The following is an 8,524-nucleotide window of genomic DNA, read 5'->3' as shown; positions in this document are numbered from 1 at the left end:
TGTTCTCTGTCTTTAACCTTGTCTTTTTTTTTTTTAATAATGGAGAAAAAAGTGTATTTTATGTCCTCTCTCAATTCATTTTTCTCTGTCTCTCCTTTGATCTCCCACTGGCCCAACAGCCACCAGGAGTCCCATTGCTGTTGAATACATTTTTATTATAAGAGAAATAAACAAACCTTATTTTTTTCCATGACTGGATGAACTGAATAAACAAACTGACCTTAAAGGACAACAAAATGTATACTGTTTTACTCTGTCTACACGTGGCGGACCCTGCCACCTCTCTAGCTTCAAACAGTATTCTGGGACTTTATTTTCTTCTTATGGACAAAATACACATTTCTGAGTTTGTGTTGTTACTCAGTTAGGACTGTACATATTAAAATTCTGTGTTTGAGTTTCTGTAAAATAACAAAGTGCACCTTGAAGTATCTGAACACTTCTTGCTCAACTGTTTTCCTGTTTAACATGTTTTAACAAACATATAAACACAACACGTTTGGTTTTGCTTGTGACATCTGTGGCCTCTAATTGTGACCACTCCAAAGCACACCTGTGCATTAACGATGCTATTATTTTGTGCTCAAAATCTGTGAGAAATTGTAACTTTCTGTGCTTAAAGTAAGACTTAAATCTTTCACATCAACTAGTGAAAAACTAGAGTTAAAAAAAAAAGGTGGTGCAGTTATATTTCTGTCGATTGTATATTCTTAATTCTCCTCATAGGGTCCTGGAAAAGCTGGGACCACCCCTGCACCCTGTCTCTCCCTGCTCTTGTCTCGTGTTTTTGAAACCGTTTCCTCTCTCTAGTCATGCTTCCAGAGTGATGTGCAGCAGTTATCACTGTCTCTCAGAGTGTGCCCCATATAATGTTAGAAGCAGTTATCAATCTGTCCGTGCGAGTCTCTGAATAATACGAGAAAGAATGCTCTGAAGTCATTACCAGAAATACTGGCCAGTGGATGATTTGAAGATCAGCAATGAGCCTCTTGGCCTCTGAAAGACAATTTAAAAATGAGCTCCTTATCTCATCTTTCCCAGCGTTCAAATCCAGTCAGGAGCACCTGACCCCATCCCTCACCGCCGATGTGCATTAAAAGGTTGTCCATGGTGGGCGTAAATTTGAAAAATGTCACATGGCCATTTGAGAAAGGATATGCTCACCACAGTTCATCATTCAGTGTCTCTAAAATTGTCAAAGCTTGTGAGAAAGTGTCATCACTGTCTGAGAATCTCTTTCAGTCCTTGAAAGTGAACAATTATGTGTTTCAGTTTGGTTATCAATCACTTGTGTATGGTGTAGATGTCACTTTTTTTTGAGGGCGAGATCTAATCTTGAAAGGACTCCAGGTGATGTTGATTGATGTGACAATGAAGACTGCAGAGTTTGATGTTTGAATGAGAATGCTCATCTGTTCTGCTGCAGCGGTTTTCAGCTCAGAGTCACGCTGCAGTGATGATGAGCAGAGCGGCTGTCTGCCGTTTACTGCCGACTCCTCCTTAACTCTGTTAATTTATCTCCGATTAGGTCACAAATTCGATTCAAAAGTGAAAATCGATCAAAATGAGCTTTCAGTTGTGATCATCAAACTCAGAGTATTCTTTTCTTCTTACATTTTTCGCCTTACATACATGTTTGTTGATGTGAAAAGGTACAAAACACAAAAGTCAAGTAAACTCCATCTGCTTCAGCTTTCATTTAAAACAGCTGACAACGACCCATCTTTCTTCAAGCTCTGCCCCACGGTGTCAGTGAAGGAAAGGACCCAGACGGGCCCAAGATTCTTTAACACTGCCACCAAGTGGTACAGCGCTTTAGCATCACATGTAGTATCCATCCATCAATTCACACACACATATATTACCCTGTTCAGGGTTGTGGGGCTTGAGAGTGCCAATATAAATAAAGGACACCTACAAGTTAAATGCAAAGAACACTGAACTGATGCCTCTATGACCTACATAAGCAAACAAGACTGGCCATTGTTATTTTTAATGCCTGTCACCTGGTTGGACTCTGACATATCCAGGTCAGACAAGCACGTAACAAACTGCTGGTTATTGTGCTTATATAATGCTATTTCATGTAAATACTGTTCAAACTGTTTAAATGTATTGTCACCATACTATTATTTATCTATTTTATTATTATTTCCAGTATCGATAACCAAGTCTTCCCGGTGCAGTATTGTTTCTGACCATTTTTTTTAGGATGACATTAACAGTAAATACGAAAGACAGACTAAACTACTATTTGTTCTCTCCAGTTGTGGCACCACCACATTGTTTGGGCCAAATCTACAAGCTTTTAACTGTAAATGGCAGCAAGTAGTGGTCAGCACCATCTGGTCCAACCTCTTTACCCCTTTTTAACCAGGGTGGTTCAGATGCTCGTTCAGAGCCAGTACTTTCTCTGGAACTAGTTCTTTGTGTTTTGAGAGCCAAAGAACTGGCTCTAGGCCAGGTAGACTGGTTCCACAGGTTTCTGGTCAAGAACAAATTACATTGACTGCCATCTTGAAAGCCAGAGTGAGTGGAACATCTTCTGAATTATCCATGGGAGAATAAACAAAAGTTTTTTTTCACTATTTTCACTAATCAAAGTCAGTGGCAGATGTAACTGTTGGCACGCAAAGCCAGGAGCAGCAATCACAGTCAGTGTAGATTGCACACTTCCTTAACTGTGTTTTAGCAATACTGGGAAACGGGAGACATATCCAGCGACCGAATGACGTGACTCTGCAGTGGCTCTCATTTTTGTGGAAAAGCAAACCGGTTCTTAAAAGGTTCACATGTTAAGCCAACTTTGAATCAGCACTAGCACCAGGCCAGAACCAGCACTTGGTTCACTTAGGTAGAGAATGGGTTTGATGCCGCCCCCTGGTCCCTGCAAAGGTCACACAGCAGCACCAGAGTTTGGATGCCTTCAAGAGTGTAGAGCAGCACACGACATTTCATGTGTTGGCTGCAGTCTTCCTCAGGGAGTGATTCAGGAGGGGGACCAGAAGGAGGATGTTTTTGTCCAGATGATAAATGGCCAAAAGTCCAAAGAGAAACTGGGCTGAGTCCCACGTGAGAGAGGCTTTCACTTTTACAGGTCAAATCTGAGGGATTGCAGATCAGCAGCAGGTTGTGTTGAGTCACCCCGAGAGTCCTGTCAGTTCTCAGCAGGAGTCAGCGTTGTCTTGTCAACAGTTATGGAGGAGTGCAACAGATGGTGGATTTGCTTTTTGGTGTGCAATTAAGTGTGATGTGGCAGGATGCAGATGTCAGGAGATACGCTGTGAATGCATAAGAGATGCAGTGAAACTCAAGGAAGGGAGTGGTAGCTGTAAATATTTGTAAGATACAACAATGAAGGTAATCTCATAACAATTATCAACTGGTTAGTTATGTAATCGTCACATACTCAGTCATAAACATTATAACGTATAGCTCAGTTCTTACATTATCAGTAAAATACAAGAGTGGTAATAATCAAAATAAAATAGTCATGTAGATTAAATAGATTAAAATGGCGAATGGTGGAACAATTAAACTATGTGATCGATAATGATTTAAGTAAAAATGAATCAGCATTAATGCTTGATATTTCTCTGACCTGGTCGTTCTTTTCATCTTACAGTGCAGGGGTATGCAACTAAGATTTGTATAGGTCTAGTTAGAGGAAATTTCCTTAAGCAAAAGTGATCATGATAATGTTTAACTGAGGTTACAATTAAATGTGATATACAGTATATTGTAGTAGCCTAGTAGTTGTATCAATGTCTGCATGTAATCAAATAAAGAACAGTTCAAAAACATTTCAACAATATTTATTGTCACTTAACATTTAACTATACAGATGAATAATACTGTATATATGTATGTTCTTCTCTGCATTAAAAAATAATATAGTGAAGATAAATAAAATAGCTTTTTAAAAATGGTGCATCTGAAAAATTAAGTGTAGCAGCAGCAGCTTGTTTCCCTTTTTCTTACTTTTTCTTTCTGTTAATATTTCACATCTTAACAGTCTCAAGCAGTTTTACAACAGACAGATCTCGACACATCTTCACAATTGAACAGTTTTACAGTATTTCTTACACATTTTGTTGCTCATGTTGGGCTCTCAGACTGCTTATTTTCTGTGACCTCAGTTCAGACTTGAGTGAGTATGTTTGGTCAAAAGAGTTGTGCTTTCTCCCATAGTGTCGTTTCACATCGACACTTATTGTGAGTGCCACAGTCCCTGAGTGTATGAGAGTGGTTCTGAGCTTAGCGTGAAGAAGGAATATTAATGTTCTGTATTGCTCACTCGTCTTTCCGCCTGTCACTCACTCTCTTATCTGTCTGTATTCAAAGTCGCAGTGTTCATCGCATGCAATGCACAGATTTGACTGGCTGAGTAGCATTGCGTGGACGGCTTAACTCACATGCAACTGGTCTATTGATTTCCAGATCCGCTAAACCAGTACTGTAATGTAAAATACTTAAATAATAATTTATTGACTATAAGTCCAGGTCAGTATATGATCGTCCTGGTCAGGTGACCTAGAGTAACCTGTGTTGTGGTATATCATGGGTGAAATAAGGAAAAAACATAGTCCTATTCATGAAGATCAGAAGATCAGAATAAGATATTGCTTAATTCTATGGTATGCAGGATGCTGCTAAATATAGTAAGTTGGGGTGAGTTGCTTGGTGTGACGATGCTGAATGCATTATTAACCAGATATGGAGGTAAATACATGTATTTTGATTTGGCACACACACACCCACACTGCTAACATCCTTATGTAATGTTAGGGTGTCCTAGAGGTGACTTCACCTTATTATTCACATGTTGCCAGCTCCAGAGCTTTGGACAAGAAGCTAATCCCAGAATACAATATTGTTAATATCAGATGCAGGTAAATAGTGAACACCATAGAACTCCATGTCATAGTGACATCCAGTTCGCACCTTTGCTCACCTTTACCGCTGTTATTTGTCACAAGATCTCCTGTTAATTCAGGACCTGCTGTTCACTCCGTGTCCAACGGTTGTCCGCACGGTGTTTTCACCTTGCCTCTTCACCTCACCTCCACACCCATCTGCTTACCTGCTCTCAGCATTCACTCTCCTCATGGCTCTGGTTTGCTTCCTGCTTCATTAGCTGCTCAATGCTCACTGTCTTCATCAGCTTCATCAGAGGGGGAAGTGTGGAGAGTCAAGGTCATTCTCAATCTATACAAGTGAGCCCGTTCACATACCAGCATACATGTGATCCATTGTTTTTTTTTATCAAATGTTGGATTTAAACTCAAACCAAATGGCTTTTTTTTTCTGACAACTACAAGAACAGTAAAAACTCAAAGGAGTTCGAAAGAATCTTTACTACATATCACATTTTGAAACTCTTTCAACTTCCATCCAGTCATCTGTTAAGTCTTAGTACTGTATGAGAAGAGTGGAATTGAACCGGTGAAGGCAGGAACAAGGAAACAGCCTCCTGTGAGAGCCTGTTCTGCATACCATGTTAAGCTGTGAGGCTGCCAACACAAATGTGGGGCACACAGCTCGCAGCCACAGGTAAAGTAGAAGAAGAGTGTGTGTGTGTGTGTGTGTGTGTGTGTGTGTGTGTGTGTGTGTGTGTGTGTGTGTGTGTGTGTGTGTGTGTGCATAGCTCCTCGAAAATTGTGCCACACTTTTATTTTTTAACCGTCATTTTATTCATCTTTGCTGCTGCAACACAGCGCGCCTATGGCAGAAATACAGTCAGAATCATGGCCACACCACCCCAGGGAGGCAGAGAGTCAGAACACCAGCCAAACTAATCCAGCTTGGTTTGAGGCTGCTTCTGGCTAATGTCTGGTAGCGGGACATGAAATCAGAGACTGCTGTGTCCACAGAGACCTGTCTCTACCACAGCATCTCAGATCAAGCTGCTGCACTCAGCGGGCGGACCGTCTTCTGAGCGGACAGAGCTGGACAAGGATGAGGAATGGTGGACTCTGTATTTAAAACATCAATGCTTGGGAGCCCCACCCCTCGTCGAAGTTGATGGACAGAGTTTCCCAGATGTTGTACCTCATGATTAACACATGGAATCTTGATGGAAAATGCTTGCTGCAGATACTAGATCTGGTGATATTAAATTATGGCCAGCAATTATGGGTAGTTAAAAACTCCAGTCAAACTGGACTATTGTGTTTGAAATTAGATAAGGCTTGATTGAACTGAAGGGGAGTGCTGGGCCTTGGCAGAGGTATGCGCAATACTGGGTGCCATGCTTGTTAACAAAATCATTTGGACAAGAACATTTTCACAGTGTGGCATCTTCTTTTAACCATTAGTCGGTCGATCAGAGGATCTCCAGGCATATTATTTTTACCACTTTTCCATGAGTCTACACCAGGTAGCAGCACAATAACGTTGTTACTGTGAATTCTTTTGGACATGATGATCATGTAGTGAAAATCTGATATCATGTCAGCTGTAATTCACACTTTATGGTGGTGCAATACTAAGTTGCTGCAGTACTCTTATAGACAAAGTGCATGACAAACCCAAGACAAAGTATGTGAACCCTTCGGAATTACCTGGATGTCTGCATATAATGCAGATGGTCATAAAATGCATTCTGATCTTCGCAACAATAGACAAACACAGTCGTATTAAACTAATACCACACAAAAATGATGTGTTTTCTTGTTTTTCTTGAACACATCATGGAAACATTCACAGTGCAGGGTGGAAAAAGTCAGTGAACTCTTGGATTTAACAACTGGTTGACCCTCCTTCGGCAGCAATAACCTCAACCAAATGTTTCCATAGTTGCAGATGAGACCTGCACAAAGGTCAGGAGGAATTATGGACCGTTCCTCTTTACAAAACTGTTTCAGTTCAGCAGTATTCTTGGGATGTCTGGTGTGAATCGCTCTCCTGAGGTCATGCCACAGCATCTCAATCGGGTTGAGGTCAGGACGCTGACTGGGCCTCTCCAGAAGGCGTATTTTCTTCTGTTGAAGCCAGTCTGTTTCTGTTTATTTCTGGGCTTTGGGTCGTTGTCCTGTTGCATCACCCATCTTCTGTTGAGCTTCAATTGGTGGATAGATGGCCTTAAGTTTTCCTGCAAAATGTCTTGATAAACTTGAGAATTCATTTTTCCGTCAATGACAGCAATCTGTCCAGACACTAGGATGACGTTTTGATGTTAGTGTGCTGTGCCTTTTTTTTCTCCGCACATAGTGTTGTGAGTTCCTTCCAAACACCTCAACTTTGGTTTCATCTGCCCTGTATAATGTGGGTAGTGAAGGGGAAGGTTATGGTCTGTTTTTAATGGTGGTTTCTCCTATTAGCTCAAGACACGGTAGGCAACACGTGGCGATTTCTGCATGACCTTTTATTACACTTTATGGACCATACCATGCCAGCTCTCTATGGCACTAGTTATTACATGCATACATGAACTAACAGTCTGATGATCCTACACCAGCACACTACAAAATAAAATAAAAAGGGGGTTTTCACTCTGTTGGCAGTGTCTTTACGCAAGATGGAGCGGAAGTACACCTGCTCTTCTTTTAGGCACAGGTTACATTACCCACTAAACAAAAGGAGGCGCTACATACAATAACTCTAACTGTTACAACAGGATGTTCTGCCAGTAGTGCTGTGGAAGATCCAGGTGTTCTTTTGCAAACTTCAAACATGCAGCAATGTTTTTTATTTTTTGGACAGCAGTGGCTTCCTCCGTGGTGTCCTCCCATGAACTCTATTCTTGTTTAGTGTATTTTATATATCGTAGATTCGTCAAGAGAGATGTTAGCATGTGCCAGAGATTTGTGTAAGTCTATGTGTTTTGGCCGATCGTCCACATGGACCCTGTAAACGCACTTTTTTAAAATCTGGTCTCTGGGTGGAAAAATTCGAAAGCGCTGCCCTTGCGTTCTCGTGTGGACAGCGAATCTGCATACTTTGCGTACGCATGATGATGCCATCGCCCCAACCGTCGACCTCTGGCCTTCGACCTCTTACCCCCGCAAAGTCTCATTACAACAACAACAACGGCGGACTACATGCTTGTGTTTGTGCTGCAGAAGATATTGAGCCTATCAGGGTTGCTAGGGCAAAATATTCTGCTCCTCTGCCACTACGCTTAGCGAAAAAGGAGTATGGACAACCATCTAGCCATTTTCATCTTCTTCTTGCTTTGTTCGGTTTCTACTTCTACTGTCTGTTTGTATACAGCGTGCAAGCTATATGCGCATCCTCCGTCTCTTCTTCTCCGTTCTTGGTGAATTTCGCGCCACCTATAGGCTGGAATTTGAACTAAAGCTTGTTGAGTCATTTACAATGGATCCATTTGGGCATGAATATTCTTGAAGCGATGCCAAGGGAGACGGGGATATAAAGATTATTTTGGTATGTGTGGACATGGCCTAGGATTCTTCTTCAGCTCACTGAGCATTCTGCGCTGTGCTCTTGCAGTCATCTTTACAGAGCGGCCACTTCTAGGGAGAGAAGCAACAGTGCTGAACCTTCTCCATTTATAGACAAT

This window comes from Acanthopagrus latus, chromosome 23 (assembly GCF_904848185.1).
Source record: "Acanthopagrus latus isolate v.2019 chromosome 23, fAcaLat1.1, whole genome shotgun sequence".
NCBI classification, from domain to species: domain Eukaryota; kingdom Metazoa; phylum Chordata; class Actinopteri; order Spariformes; family Sparidae; genus Acanthopagrus; species Acanthopagrus latus.
This window is presented reverse-complemented; position numbering follows the sequence as displayed.